General features: G+C 35.3%; 1 protein-coding gene and 1 pseudogene across 1 annotated transcript in view; both read left to right on the forward strand.

Annotated features, from left to right (window-relative positions):
• The window catches only part of LOC127156202 (protein NLRC3), an 83047-nt gene that overhangs the window by 42736 nt on the left and 23798 nt on the right, over window positions 1-16513 (forward strand). The window lies entirely within an intron of this gene.
• Window positions 4063-10534, forward strand: LOC127156204 (NLR family CARD domain-containing protein 3-like; annotated as a pseudogene).

Raw genomic sequence — 16513 nt, forward strand, 5'->3', positions numbered from 1 at the left:
ACAAAAACTAAATCTTCACTTAAAACTTTTGTATCTCTTTGAGGCCCACATTTACAGACACCCAATATCTGTCCAAAATCTAAATCTTGTTCAAATTACACACATCTACCTGAAAGGTCTACTATACAGGGCAGATAACCATAATATTATATAAATAAATATGTTAAGACATTCCCATTTTTACAATAGATGAGGAAATCACAGTATTTCAGTTTATATCAGACTGTAAATTTTGTGGTGAATTGGGATTAGAGACCTCTTCTATCTTTGATGACAATGTAGAAACCCCTTCTGGAAAGAGAGAGAATTCTCTTATGTTCACCTTTCAGAATTAAATTGAATTGTATTGTATATTCCTGAATTTTCTAAAACAGGATTCAGAATTGTAATTTGAGTGTGATATTTTTTTTTTCTTTTGCACTTATTATTTTATTGCACAAAATAATATCTGTGTGATTTTTTTTTTTATGATATACACAACAAATTAGGTATTTCCAAAGACATTATATGGTATCAGTAGTTGAAATATTATCTATAAAGAAAAAAATAATTAATGCATTTCATTACATTTAATTAAAATATTATTATATATTTATTGGTTTGTTTATATTAAAAAAAATAATAAAAAGGTCAGATGCAGATATTGAGTGTTCAGCAGGGGTGCTCTTGCTATCTGTATATGCCAAAGAAATTACAAGTTTTAAATATAATGATCATAAAACAAAGTCCTACATTAGATGTGAACTATACCTTTCTGATTCAAAAGAAAAAGATAAGTGTAAAAATCTGTAGATGTTTCTTTGTAAATATTTTTAATAATGTAGAAACTTTTCTCATTGATCTTCTATTTAAATGAACATTAACAATTAAATTATATATTTATTTTTGTTTATAATTAATATATTTATCTATACTATATTTATATTTATTTCATTCAAAACAGGATTCCTGATTTATTTCATGATGCTGCCTATTTTAGTAAGACTAATGGGTGTTATATATGTGGTTTTCACTCATATCTCATATCATATTATGTCACTTTTCTTACTATGTTGTTTACCAGAAGCCTGTGTTTTACCTATAATACTTGCAATTCTTGCAAGTCTTGCTATTAACTAGTTTCTTATTATAATGCATATCACTAGCATATTGGCCATTTACTAGTACTTATAAAGCACATATTAATGCTTGATTCCACATGACCATATTAGATCAGGGATCCCTTTAACTTTCCCAGAGTTTAGCTCTAACCCCAATCAAACACACCTAAACATGCTAATCAGTGTCTTCAGGATCATTAGAAAATCATTAGAGTTTGATCAGGGTTGGAGCTAAACTCTGCAGCGCATTGGACCTCCAGGGTAAGATTTGTGGAACCCTGTCCTAGATCCTTTAATCTGACTCCATACCTAAACTTAACATCTACCATTCTAGTTTATTGAGGGAAAAATCTTAGTTAATAGTGAATATGAGTTCACTATTCTAAGCTGTTATCGAGATCTCAATAATATCACACACTATATGATAGAAATTGTGGTGTTCTCACATTTCTTTCCTCTAAATTTTAGAAGAGATCTCAACAACTTTACAAAGTGTGCACCAATTCAAATGTCTCAATTTGAACGCAAACATTTCTTATTACTAACATATGTATTAATGATCATATTACTCAAGGATTTCAGAAAAGAAAGTTCCAGGAGTAATGTTCCTGTAATAAGAATTCTGTAGTTCAGTTCTGATAAAGGTATCTGCGGTACATGACTATTGTAAGGACCACTCGCCGGCCCAACATCGAAATCCAGAAGGCCGGTTGAAGGTGCTGTGTGTGTAGGTCTTTTACCCGTCCTTCTGCAAAGTTTACTTAATTTATCAGAATTTAGTTTCAATTTTAGTCTAGCTCTGTGACTCCAATTTCAAGTGATCATAAAATTTAGATTGTATTTCTAATTAAAAACTGATCACAGATATTGATTATGTATTATTTACATATTAGATTATTTTGAATATCCCATACTTTCAGTTATTCATTCATCAGGGTCTCAATGTCGCAGATCTCATGATCACAAACTGACCAGTTCTGATTTTAGTTAGAGGATGTAGGTTGACTAATACCTTTAAGTCTGCTGCCTACTGATTGCTTTTGAAAAAAAGTGTAGTTTACTTAGTCATTTCCCATAAAACTTGGTAAACAGAAAAATTGCTTTTCATGTGACTGGAGTGGAAATAAATCATTGCAGATGGGTAAATCACATTCAGTGTTTTGTGTATGCATATTTTGACACATTAGGTTATATAATGTTTTATTTAATAGTCTTGTGGTGCATATTTTGGTACAGTGATGTACCTCAGCACAAAGGGAGCACTAGTGCAGTATGTTTGATATATGCTGGTGTGTGTTTCCATATAAAGCATTTCATCACCAATCAGTGTGTTTGTAGTTTATTCATATGAGCTGCATGTTTTCGTATTTATATTAATTCTTCGAATTGTGCAGTTTTGTCTTGTTTTGTCTTGTGTGCTCAAGGATTTGGAAATAACATTAAATAAATATGTAAAAACTGCTACTAAAAACAAACCAGAAGAGTCCATACATTATATTATACAACATCTAAATAATATTATGTATAAGTAATATTCAATAAATAATCAGTAAATGGTCCATCCCCAGACTTTAGATACAGATGAAGGAGTTTGAGACATTTATTTTGTTCCTGAAAGAGGATGAGGAATAGAGGGGATCAAATTTCAGCAAAACACCATCCCTACTGTTGACTGACAACAAAAAGCTCTTACTTTTCTTATTAAACAACATACATCCTGAAAACTAGTTCCAGGTCAAATGTCTATATTCATACTGTTTGTGTTCATTTAAAAACAACACAACTCCTTTGAGATTGTGATGATGGTCTGTCCCACTAGAGGGAGAACAAGACAAGACAAAATCAAGGGTCACCTTGACCAGATGACTAAATGAAAATAAAAGTAAGGATCCCATTTTGAGGGTTTAAACATACGTCAGACTTTAGTGGCAGCATATCATGGTAAGTTCAGAACTTATTTTTTGTGTAACCATGTAGATAAAGCATACAAAAATGAGAAAGTTAGTAATGGTGAATGGCAAGTTATTGTGACTTGTTAGTTTTAAGATATTTCACTGCCAGGAAAATTGTAAATTGTACTAATAATACAATATACAGTAATATGACTGAAAAGAATAAACGTTAACCAATTATTGTTGATTCTCTTGCACAAATGCAAGAATATGAGATCTTTAAATGTCATGTCATGAAAATAACTGCATTTTGTTTTAGCTTACAGTACAAAAGGTACAAAAGTAGTGATGAGTTCTGAGTTTGGTACAAAAGTAGTGTTAAGCAGTCTAAAACTACTGCTTTTCTACTGCATGTATTTTTTATTTTTTTTTATCTTTTACTGTAGCAAATATTAACAGCTGAATCAACAGTGAGAAATGATTATGTTCTTTAGTATAATAAAACATGAAAAACCTAATATGTTTGAAATGTACTGAAAAATGTTTGTTTATAGCTCAACAGTATTTTTGAGTGCATAAATTGAGTGAGTTGATACGAGTAAAAGCTCAAAACATTTTTCATTGTGCAGTACAGTATTATTATCCTACACAAAACTTCACTTCACAGGTGAGTATCGTAAGCTGCTAGTCTGTATTTAATTATGTGTGTCTGTCTATTCAACCTTTTTCTTTTTATATATCTTTTTCCATTGTTGTGTTTCCAAAAAGGTCTGCAGTCATACTTTTTGAGACACGAGAGTAGGAGAGCAGTGATAACAAAATGAGTTCCCATGAGAAAAGAGAGAATGAAGACACTGTGTCTAAAATAAGATCTCCTTCTTCTGGCTCAAGCTGTGAATCTTTGTCTGATAATTACATTTGCAGTCGGCCCCATGAAATAAGTGATGCAACAGCAACCTCCCTAACATCAGGTATGACATTAGCACTTTTGCAACTTTTTACCAGACTGACTTATGTCTCTGTAGTTCAAACAGTAGAGCATGTCTCTCACTCATGGGTTTGATTTCGATAGGCTTATTCACACTACACCAACAGATGTTAACCAGCACTGTAAGGCATATTTGTTGAGTTTTTCAGATCAGTGTATTACCCATGTCATCATCTGTTGTTATGTTTAGTCTATTTATTGGGTTGTGGAATTTCTGAAAAGTGACGTACTGTAATTTGGTGACTGTCTGCATCGGCCGCTGTCTGTCAGTGCTATGTGAAATTATTTGTATTACTATCTCTATTAAGATAAAACCAATGTGAGCAGGTCTTAAGCCAGAAGTTTGTCTGTACTAAATGAAAAGCCCATTTTGATTGTAATTTTGTGCCATTATAGTTTGCATACAGCAAATATACCTTGTATAAATTTTATAAATATCCTTTAATAATTAAATTCAACATTAATTTAAATAGCTTTTAATAACAGCCTAAATGTTTAATAAAAGGAAAAAGTTATTTAATAGAATGTTTGTCTCTTTGATATTCAATAGTATAAATGTATATCACACTGTATCTTAATATACAGTAATACTGTGCATGCATCTCTGTGTGTGTGTGTGTGTGTGTGTGTGTGAATACATACAAACTTGTTTATCTTTTGTTAAAACCAACAGGAAAATGAGATCAAAATCTCTACTACTCAGCGGTGTGTCTATGAAAAGTACAAGATCCATGTCTATTCCCTACAATTTCAGTGATGGAACAGTGACCTCTGCCCCACAGTTAGTATAAATATTTAGTTGCTGATTTACTGTAATTCTCCTTGATTAAATAATGGTTTAAGAAACCATTATTTAACACTAAATGTTCTCCAAAATATGCAGCATATACAGTCCACAGATATGTTTCTTAAAATCTTTAACAGTCATTGTAATCACTGGTATTGCCATTTTGGCTCTTCTTTCTTTTAATTTCAGCAATGTGGAGATAGATGATACAATTACATCTAACAATCAGACCCACGTCAGGCAGGAAAGAACTGAAGCCATCCTGCAGAGAGTCAAAGACCAACACAAAACTAGCATGAAGAAAAAGTATAAATGCTTATTCGAGGGGAACAAACTGCAAGAAAATGAAACCCTCTTGAACAGGATCTTTACACAGCTCTACATCATAGAGGGAGAAACTGAAGGGGTGAATGAAGAACATGAGGTTTTACAGATGGAGAAATCACCCAGAACACAACACTCACAACACACTCCAATCAACTGTAATGACATCTTTAAACCCTTACCTGAAACAGGATATGAGGAGAAAAATAAAATCAAGACTGTTTTTACTAAAGGCATCGCTGGAATTGGAAAAACTGTTTCTGTACAAAAGTTCATTTTGGACTGGGCTGAGGGAAAAGCCAATCAGGATGTAGATTTCATGTTTGTATTTTCATTTCGAGAGCTGAACTTGATTCAAGATCATCAGTACAGTCTTCACAGTCTTCTGCTGGACTTTCACCCTGAACTTCAAGATCTTGACTTAAAGATTTATGAGGAGTGTAAATTTGTGTTCATCCTAGATGGTCTAGATGAAAGCAGAAAGACACTGGTGTTTTCAGATAATGAGAAAGTTTGTGATGTGACTAAGACTTCATCGGTGGGGGTGTTGATGTCAAACCTCATTACAGGAGAGCTGCTTCCCTCTACTCTTATCTGAATCACCTCCAGACCAGCAGCAGTCAGTCAGATCCCATTCAAATACATTAATCGTGTGACAGAAATTCAGGGTTTCAATGACACTCAAAAAGAGGAATATTTCAGGAAGAGAATCAGTGACAAGCATCAAGCCAACAGAATCATCTCACACATTAGAAAAGCAAGAAGCCTCCACATCATGTGTCACATACCTGTCTTCTGCTGGATCTCATCCACTGTGCTTCAAAACCTCCTTAAAGAAGATTTCAATGAAGAAATTCCTCAAACTCTGACTGAAATGTACATCCACTTCCTGCTAGCTCAGATAAACATGAGGCATCAAAAGCATGATGAGAAAGATCCAGGGAAACTCTTGAAGTCCAACAGAGAAGTGATTGTGAAACTTGCTAAACTGGCTTTCAAACAGCTGATGAGGGCAATGTGATGTTCTATGAAGAGGACCTGAGAGAGAGTGGCATAGATGACAGTGATTCCTCAGTGTTTTGTGAGATTTGCACTGAGATCTTGAAGGTAGAATCTGCGATTCATCAGAGAAAAGTCTACAGCTTCATTCATCTGAGCATTCAGGAGTTTCTTTCTGCTTTCTATGTGTTCCACTGCTGTTTATGTGATACCACAGAGACCCTTGAAGTTTTCAATTTAATCCACAATTTGCATAAAGGTGCAGTAGATAAAGCCTTAGAAAGTAAAAATGGACATCTGGATCTGTTCCTGCGGTTCCTGCTGGGCATCTCATTAGAGTCCAATCAGAGACTCTTACTGGGTCTACTGACACACACAGAAAACAGTTCAGAAAGCATCAGGAAAACCACACAGTACATTAAAGGAGAAGATCAAAGATGGACAAGAACTCTCCACTGAAAGATCCATCAATCTGTTCCTCTGTCTGCTGGAAGTGAAGGATCAGACTCTGTCCAGTGAGATTCAGGAGTTTGTGAAATCAGACAAACAATCAAAGAAGAAACTCTCTCCTGCTCACTGCTCAACAATTACTTACATGCTTCAGATGTCAGAGGAGGTGCTGGATGAACTGGATCTCAAGAAATACAATACATCAGATGAGGGCAGAAGGAGACTGATAGAAGCTGTGATTAACTGCAGAAAAGCTCTGTGAGTGTATAACCCATGTGTTAATATTAAGCGTCCTTTCTGAATGGAATTGCATTTTGTTGTTTTATGTATTTTTAGAATGTCCAAATCTGTTTAATGGGAATTTAACAGATATGATTGCAGTGCTAATTGTAGAATGACATTTTTAAAATGTAATTATTTTGTGTTATGTTCTGTTTCAGTATTTCCAGCTGTAATCTTACTGATCAGCATTGTGAGATTGTGACATCAGCTCTACAATCCTCAAGCTCTGTTATTAGAGTGCTGGACCTGAGTAACAATGACCTACATGATTCAGGAGTGAAGCTACTTTCTAAAGGTCTGAAGAGTGCAAACTGTCAGCTGGAGATACTGAGGTATTTTAGAACATTATCCATTTATAAATTCTCAAGTTTTGTCAAGGCAGCAAGTCTTTAAGATCAGTTGTCACCAAAATATTTGCCCTCTTCCCCTCTTTCTGACTGTCTAAATCTTTGAAAGAATCTTGAGGGAGGTGTGGGAGGTATGGGGGGTTTGCCTGAAGACTTGATGTCTGACTCAAAGAAATACACCTCAGAAAGCCCATCACTGTTTCATGATCTTTGGTGTCACATCAATATATTTGCACATATCCCAATATAACATGAAAAATTCAGTAAGGACATGTATACTGATGGACATGTATATCACCAATGATTCTTCAGGCATTTGAGAGTTGTGGGTTTCACATATGATGTAATCTTCACTGCTCTTGTGTGTCTCTAGGTTGTCAGGTTGCATGGTGACAGAAGAAGGCTGTCGTTATCTGTCTTCAGCTCTGAGTTCAAACCCCTCACACCTGAGAGAGCTGGATCTGAGCTACAATCACCCAGGAAAATCAGGAGTCCGACTGCTATCTGAGAAACTGAATGATCCAACCTGCTCACTGGAGATTCTCAAGTATGTGGGGAACAAATTAAGAAACCTTGTCTGCAACATGAGCCCAAACTTCACATCTCTGCATGTACTAATTAAATCCCTATGCTCACAAAATATATTTGTCCACTTAAGACATTCTGCAGACTAAAAATAATTTAGCAAGTTCTTGTCAACTAACAATCATCAGAGTATTAGTAGACTGTCTGCCTAATATCTGCTGGCACTTCATTTTGACTGTTCCCCAACAGACAATCCATTGTTCATACATTGATCCTTATTAAAGCAACTAAAGTTAGTCAGTCAAGATCAGTGACTGATTTTCTTTTTCTTTGTTGTTTGATTAACATTATAGATACAGACGGAAGGAAGAGTATTTGTCTGTCACTTTAAGAGCTGTGCAGATCCAATTTATTGATAGGCGTACACATGCGTTTTATTTCTCAGTTGATTACGTTCACATTCATTTTAGCAACATCGTTTCTCATTTAAACAACATCTTTTTTTGTAATAACGAGATGTTATGTCATTAAAAGGACATAATTATCTCATTAAAATGACATCTTAAAATGATGTTAAAAACACGTCTTTTCCTGTAATAACAAGATGCTTTCTGTTGGTGCTGATATCCTTGTGGGCAGTGCACCGACATATGCCGCAGTTGCGCTTCGGGCATCTCTAGATCGAATCCCGCCTCGTGGACCTTTCCCGATCCCGTCCCCCTTTCTCTCCCCCACTCACTTCCTGTCCTAGCTTTACTGTCCTGTCAAAGAAAAAAAACTGCAAAATGCCAAAAAAAAAAAAAATCGAGCATCGAAAATCGACCATATCTTTTCTCATAAAAACTATATGCCATTGCTATAACATAACAGTCTTGTTAAAATGATCTGGAAACATCTTAAAGACATCTAATATATGTCTATTTGACATCTGATAGGAAACGTCCAAAAGATGTATTACAGAAGACTGTAAAAAATACGTCTTGAAGATGTAAATGCAGACATCAAATATACATCTCCGTGATGTACATGTGCTGTCAGGGACATCTTTTCTCGTTAAAACAACATTTTTTTTTTCTCAGAAAACATAGATCTTATTTTGTTAAAACGCACTAAATTGTTAAAGCACATTTTTTTCTTTTGTTTTGTTAATCTGTTAATGATTCTGTTAATTATGTGTTAAGTGAAAAATATTTTGTGAATTTGTGATTGGTTGACTGCAAAATTCAAATTTTTAATGAAACGGTAAAAATAACGCTATTAATGTTAATGACCATTTCTATTTTTTCTTGATTCTGTTCAGAACTGTTACATTACATTATTACACATTGATGCAAAAATGGCTTTTATTAAAAAGCTGTCATTCTAAAGTACCAGTACTAGTAAAATGAGGAATCGTGCCATTTTTAAAAGCAGGGTATTACAATACCTTTTTAGTACCGGTATATCATACAACACTACTTTGTAACAGTATGTACTGAGAAAATGGCAAACAAATGAGTTTAAATTGTTATGACAAAGGACTGTAGGCCTATGTGAATAACTATTCCAACTACTAATGATTCTTTATGTCTGTATGTTTGTGTGTCATTTTAGTTTGGACCATGGAGAGCCTTTCAGGATCCAACCAGGACTACAAAAATGTAGGTTCTTTCTCTGACACACTCTTGCACATTTAATGAAAACAAACAAAATTATACACTGCTTTGGTTTCTCTTCTTGTGTTCAGATTTTTGTGATCTCACACTGGATCCAAACACGGCGAACACTCAACTCATTCTGTCTGAGAATGGAGAGATGAAATATGTAGATGAGCAGCAGCCATATCCTGATCATCCAGAGAGATTTAAAGATGTTCCTCAGGTTCTATGTCGAGAGAGTCTGACTGGACGCCATTACTGGGAGGTTGAATGGACTAGCTGGGCCCGTGTTTCAGTGGCCTATAAAACAATCAGCAGGAAAGAAGGGATGGTCTGTAAATTTGGCTACAATGACAAGTCCTGGTGTTTTTTCTGCACTACTAATGGATTTGTTGTCTGGCACAACAATGTGAGCAACAACATTCTTGTCCCTTCACCCTCCTCTAAAAGAGTAGGAGTGTATCTGGACTGGCCAAATGGTACTCTGTCCTTCTACAGTGTCTCTGACACACACACACTCACACACTTACACACATTCAACACTAAATTCACTGAACCCCTCTATGCTGGGTTTAAGGTTTTTAATTCCTCCCTGTCATTGTGTAAGATTACACAACAGACCAACAACTGACTTCTTCCTCCTTCCTAATTATGGTCATATGCCTCTTTATTGATTTATGAAGTATATCAAGTATATAATGTATGTTTTATTTCAAAACACTTTTGCTGCTATTGATGTGGGATACGGGTAAGGTTAAGAACAGGTTTTCTGGTATGGTTAAGTTTAAGGTTGGGTTAAGGGATAGGGATAGGAATAGGGTCAGTGGTGTAATTATAGATGTAAATACAAATATTAGTAACAGATGTAAGATGTGTGATATATAATAGAGCATATTTAAAAGAACAAACATACATTTGTATTGTACGTCCATTATGCTGTTTCTTTATCTCTACTACATTACTTCCTACACGTACATAACATGTATGTATTGCAATCATTTATGTTATTTTTTTCTGTTATTGTTTAATTCTAACTGTATGTTGAGTGGTGTGTTGCCTTCACAAGTTAGAGATGAGAGAGAGTCTCCATTTCAAAGATTTATCATCAAATGATGATGTTGTGAAGGAGTCATTTTTGTTTTAGTATAATAATACCTTTTTAAATTTGTGTTGGTCGAACAATGGAAACAGATGCAAGTATAAGATTATGCAATAAACTCTATTAATTTCTTACTATCATGTTGTCTCCTGCGTTCTGAAATCTACCTTCCTCTGTCTACTTTTGTTCTGACAAAAACTTGATTTTATGTTGACTAATTTGATATGTGTGATATTATGAACTGAAATCCTCTTGTTTTCCCAGAACCGAATATGAAACAAGTGAACGAACTGGTTTCTCCAGATGTACATTCTATTCCTGCTTTTTTTTTTATGTAAATCTCCAGGGTGTTTACTGTAAATTTTATAAAGAGTCTATTTTCTATCCACAGAGCACAGTCTGACATGATCCAGATCGAGTACTTTCAGTGTGCTCATTAAATAATGAACTGTCATTGTGGGATCAGTTAAATTCATTTAATGAGCACCTTTCATAATATATTGTTCTTCTGCAGAGAACAGATCCTCTTCAGAGGCTCCTCTGAAAATTGCTGAATGCGTATAAAAAAAAAAAAAAAAAACTTAAAACCTTAATATTTCTATGAGACCTATACTCAGCCAACCAAACAATGTCCTTTTGTTATTAAACCCAGTTTGACCTAACACACCTCTACCTGATACTATACATGTCAGAGAACCTCAATATTAAATAAATAAATATATTGCAGCTTTACCATTTTTTACATTAGATTAGGTCGTTATGTCAACTCACAAGTTAAATGTATCAGACTGAAAGTTTTATGGGGGATTGGGATTAGACTGAGCACTTTTCTATCTTTGATCATGTAGCACCCCCTGCTGGAAAGAAAGAGAATGTTTTATTTATTTATTTATTTATTTATTTATTTATTTATTTATTTATTTATTTGTATTTTATTTATTTATGTGTTCACTATTCAGAATTAAATTTGTGAATTTGAATTTATTTTAAGACAATGAAAAAAAAATAAGTTTTCTCACTGGAGATTCTCTGACTGGAGGTTGTTTATATAATATATAAGGAGTTTCTGCTGATACCAGACTTAGTTAATATCCTTTATTATTGCATAGGATAATTTAAAAAGGTAATTTAATAATTAAGTAAGTTGATACGGTGGGATACCTTGGGATGCTTGTACATCAGTGTCATTCATCTATCATTTCCTCTGATTTTAGGGATTACTCATGGGTAAGGTTAGGGGTTTTTTTTTTTTTTTGGTAACACTTTATAATAACGTTCAGTTGAAAGTCATTTATAGATGATTAGTTAATGATGAAATAATTATATACAAAACATTCACAAATGATTAATAAGTGATATGTTGAAAAGCACACAAATGCAATTATTCTAAAACTACTTTCTTGTTTAAAATGATAATAAATGATTTGCTGTCAAGTGAATAAACGTGTAAACCCTTTCTCTCATCAGCACGGACTTGTGTTCTGTGTGGAGTGTGTGGGATCTAGTGATAATGTGAACCAGTTTGACCTAGTAGCACATCTAACTCAGCAAAATCAGGACAAGCGAAAGACACAGGGACAGACCAAGAGAACTGGCTAAATGAACAGCAGATAAACAAAATGATTAACTATGGCAAAATCTCTAATAATCTCACATTTGACTCCTCTAAGATTCAGAAGAGATCTCAATAACATAACACACTGTCCTTTGATTTTTCTCCTTAGCTGGAGATTTGTCTCCTCTAAAGTTTAGAAGAGATTTTAACATCTTTACAAAATGTTCACCAATTCAAATGTCTCAATATGAACAATTCTTACACCTAATATATGATATTTCAAGTTCTTTCATGAAACTCTAGATGGCGCAGGCTGACAGGTTGTTAACATAATTAATGACATTCACAGCCTTGTACACCTTGGCACAAGCTGACTGGTTCATGTCGCATATGCAGCCAATGAGTTTGCACCTTTACCTTTAAATGGCTGGTTGCCATTCACTCGAGCCTTTTGCAGCAGTGCGCTTTTAGAGTTCCTCTGAAACCCTTCAGCTTCCCCAGCTCCACCTGTACAGGTCTGGGTTATTTTATATGCTATTTGCGCAGCAGCAGTATGTCTTAAATACTCACAGCATCGTATCGACATATGCTTTGGCAGTAGCAAGTCCTGTACTTGCTTGCAGCAGCAGCAGCAGCAATAATCTATAACTACAGCAATAACCAACAGCAGCAGCAATTCAGCAGCAGCAGCAGCAGCATAGCAGATCTATTCCACCAAGACCAAATGCATTAACATTATCATTTACATTACCATGCTAAAATCTTCCGAGAGTTGTCTTTGTAGAAATGTATTAATAATCAAGTTAGTCAAAGATTTAGTCATAAGCCATTCACCATTGTCAGGGCACCGATCTGATCTAGGTTTGTTTGTGTTGTCATTGTTGTCTGGAGCACATGGCTGTCTGTTGGTATTTGTGTTTGCCATGTGCTCGGTCTATTGTTACCCCACCCCTCTTGTTACCCAATTATCTTGTTAGGGTTAACACCTGTTTTTGATCATTAGTCACCCTTTATATTTCCCTCTTGTTTTCTGTCCTATGCCAGATCGAATCGCTGCTCTGCAGAGTTAACTTGGCTCTTGTCTGTTTAGATTATCCTGCTTCTACTGTTATCAAGTTTTGCCTTGCATAGTTCTGTTTTATTTTATTCCTTTTGATATTAGGGTTTTTCCTTGATTTACCTGTTTTGTGCTATCTAGTTCCTTGTTTTTGAGCTCCTGCTTTTTAGTTCAGTTTTTGTTTTTCCCCATTTCCCCCTCTGCTCCCCAGCTTCCCCATCGGCTCTGGCTGCTGGATTCCCCATTCCTGCCTCCTTCTCCCCTTCCCTTGCTGCCCAGCTCAACCTGCTTTCCTGCCCTTCCTGTTCCATCCATCCAGCTGCTCTGCTAATATCTGTGTTGCCCACCAGCCTCAGAGGATTGCAGCCAAGTCAACCAGGCATCCTCCTTGGCCCTCCTGTAAACATCCTCCCTCTCTCTCCTGCCGTCACCATTCCCTGTTCCTCGGTGCTTATTGGAGGGCTTGCTTGTCTTATTGCTCTTGAACTGTTGCTCTCAACCATTCACTGTGAAATCCCTTTTCTGGACACATCTTGCTAGGCTGAAGTTCACTTCCAAGGACCCAACTGGTCTGTCTTTGTTGCCAGACAGTGGCTGAACTATTACTAGTTCCTGTTTGTTTTGAAACCCAATAAATCTCTGTTATCCCTGCAACTGATTCCTCCTCTTTTACCACCCTGACAACCATGCCTTTCAGCAAAGAAAGCTGTTACTGTTTCTGTAATATAACTTCTGTTAGGCAGTTTTAAGGAGGGCATCTGTTATATGAAACTAAACTGTACCGCTCTATTCTCTTAAAGGGGTCATCGGATTTTTAATCTTTGTGAATAATATCCCCTTTTTCAAACCAGCCCATTCTCAGCTTCATGGATGTGTAACATCCTTACCTTAGACTCACCCTGAGTGAGCTGTTAACAGTCCGACTCCAACCGCCATTGTGTTGACTCCAGTGCAGGGGAAAACAAAAATGTTTCTAATTGAGCAATTGAGGTGTTTTTTTTGTTGTTGTTGTTGTATGTAATAATGAACATAACAGTCATCATTTACTCCTGACATCTGAGCCGCTGAAGACGCAGATGATTAACGTTACTTTTGTTTCTGGAGGATATGTGCACGGCGATCTACATAAATGCGTCTATGTTCACACAAATCATTTTTAATCCAGCTTCACCTACAGAAGAAGTGAGTATAAGGGTATTTTTATGAATCTTTGCAAATCATCTTTTTAACAATGTGCTAGTTTCACAGCTAAATGCGGCTAAAATGTACACTCTGCTCATCATCCCATGGCAGAGAGGGCCGGGGTGAGCAGAGCTCATTAGCATTTAAAGAGAAATGCAACAAAATGGCTCGCTGTGAAAAAAGGCTGATTTTGACAAAGAAAAAAAAGAGTGTTTTTTAACAAAAGTATGTTATAGACTGTTCATTAACACCCTAAAGAATGAAATCAGCTTGTGGAAAATGGGCATCCAATGACCCATTTAATGTATGTATAAGGATTGGTGTGTGCTTGTATTTCTCACAAGTATTTTCAGGAGAAACAGCTGAAACACTGTTGATACTAAAATGAGAGATATATGAGAATTACAAGTAATCCTCCTGAGCTTAGGAAAAGCAACCTTTAAGCTTTTTTTTCCCCTCTAGGCTGAGACTCACTTGAGAATAAGATGATGTGCCACTCTAGCGAGTATGCTTGCTTTTCATATGAATGGAGTGAATAGTATACAATATTTTCTTTAATTAATCTCTGCATATGCGTAAATCACTTTCAGTGTTTTGTGTGAGTGAATTTTGACGTTTTATGTTTAATAATGTCTTCTTTGTCTTACAGTATATATTTTGGTGCAGTGATGTAACTCAGCATAGAGAGAACACAAGATCCGTATGTCTGACATATGTGAGTCTCAATAAAAAGCATTTCATTATATTATTTTGATGGAACTGGGCCACAGCGATTTACAAATTGCTCATAATATGGCTAAAATCATAAAACACATATATCATTTTATAAAAAGTGTTGTTAAACCATCTAGGAAAAAAGGTAGACTAATTTCTGAAAACATATGAACAAAACACAGTTTTCAAGAGAGAAGGCAATGCTGATGAAAACTAGAAAAGGCAATGGGAAACTTGCTAGGCCAAGTTTGTTGCTTGAATAAACAATCAACACAAACTCAGCACACAAAAAAAAAAAAAAAACAATAGGTGCATAGGCAAAATAGTTTCATTAATAATAATACAGTTTATATACCTTTCAACCTCAAATGCTCGTCTTGCCTTGAACTCTGTGTATTCTGGCTCAAGACAGTTAAGCCGATCGTAAAAAAAAAAAAAAAAAACAATTTCTTTACAACTGAAGAAAGACATCTTGACATGAACATCTTGGATGACAAGGGGGTGAGTTCATTATATGTGAATCTTTGCTTTGGAAGTGGACTTCTCCTTTAATACACTACACAAACAACCATTCAGTCAAAGGTTGTCTGACTGAAAGAACCATCTCTTTCTTACCTTTTCATACTCTGAAGAATATTCTTTCACTACAAAGAACCTTTTGTGAAACAGAAAGGTTCTTCAGTTGTTTAAGGTTCTTTATGGAACCATATAAACAGAAAAGGTTCTTCTATGGCATCATGAAGCACCTTTATTTTTATGAGTGTAGTTAGTAAGGTAGTTTAGGTTTAGGTATTGGTTAGGATTAAAGGAGAAGTCCACTTCCAGAACAACAATTTACAAATAATTTACTCACCCCCTTGTCATCCATGATGCTCATGTCTCTCTTTCCTCAGTCGTAAAGAAATCTTGTTTTTTGAGGAAAACATTTCAGCATTTTTCTCCATATAATGGACTGATATGGTGCCCCGATTTTGAACTTCCAAAATGCAGTTTAAATGCGGCTTCAAATGATCCCAAATGCGATTGTAAACTATCCCAGCCAAGGAAGAAGGGTCTTATGTAGCAAAATGATTGGTTATTTACTTAAAAAAAAAAAATACAATTTAAATACTTTTTATTCTCAAACGCTCATCTTGCCTTGCAGTCCTTGAACTCTGTGTATTCTGGCTCAAAACAGTTAGGGTATAAGGTATGTACAGTTAGACAGGTAGGCGAAAAACCTAGACTGTATTTTCTCCCTCAACTTCAAAAATCATTTCAAAATCATCCTACATCACTGCAGAAGTACAGACCCAGTCTTTGCAAAGTGAACACGCAAAGAAGATCAAACACCCCTATCAAAAAAGGTAAAACAGTGATTTAGGACGATTTTGAAGTTGAGGGAGAACATGAGATGGGATTTTTTCGACATACACTAACTGTCATGAACAGGAACAAAAACAGTCCAGGCAGAGCAAGACAAGATGAGCATTTGGCATTAAAAAGTATAGAAATTGTATTATTTTTTATGAAAATAACCGTTATGCTAGATTCTTCCTTCCGTAAGTTGAGAGCCAGGAGAGAAGTTTGCAACCT

Source organism: Labeo rohita, chromosome 25, assembly GCF_022985175.1.
Source record: "Labeo rohita strain BAU-BD-2019 chromosome 25, IGBB_LRoh.1.0, whole genome shotgun sequence".
Lineage (NCBI taxonomy): Eukaryota > Metazoa > Chordata > Actinopteri > Cypriniformes > Cyprinidae > Labeo > Labeo rohita.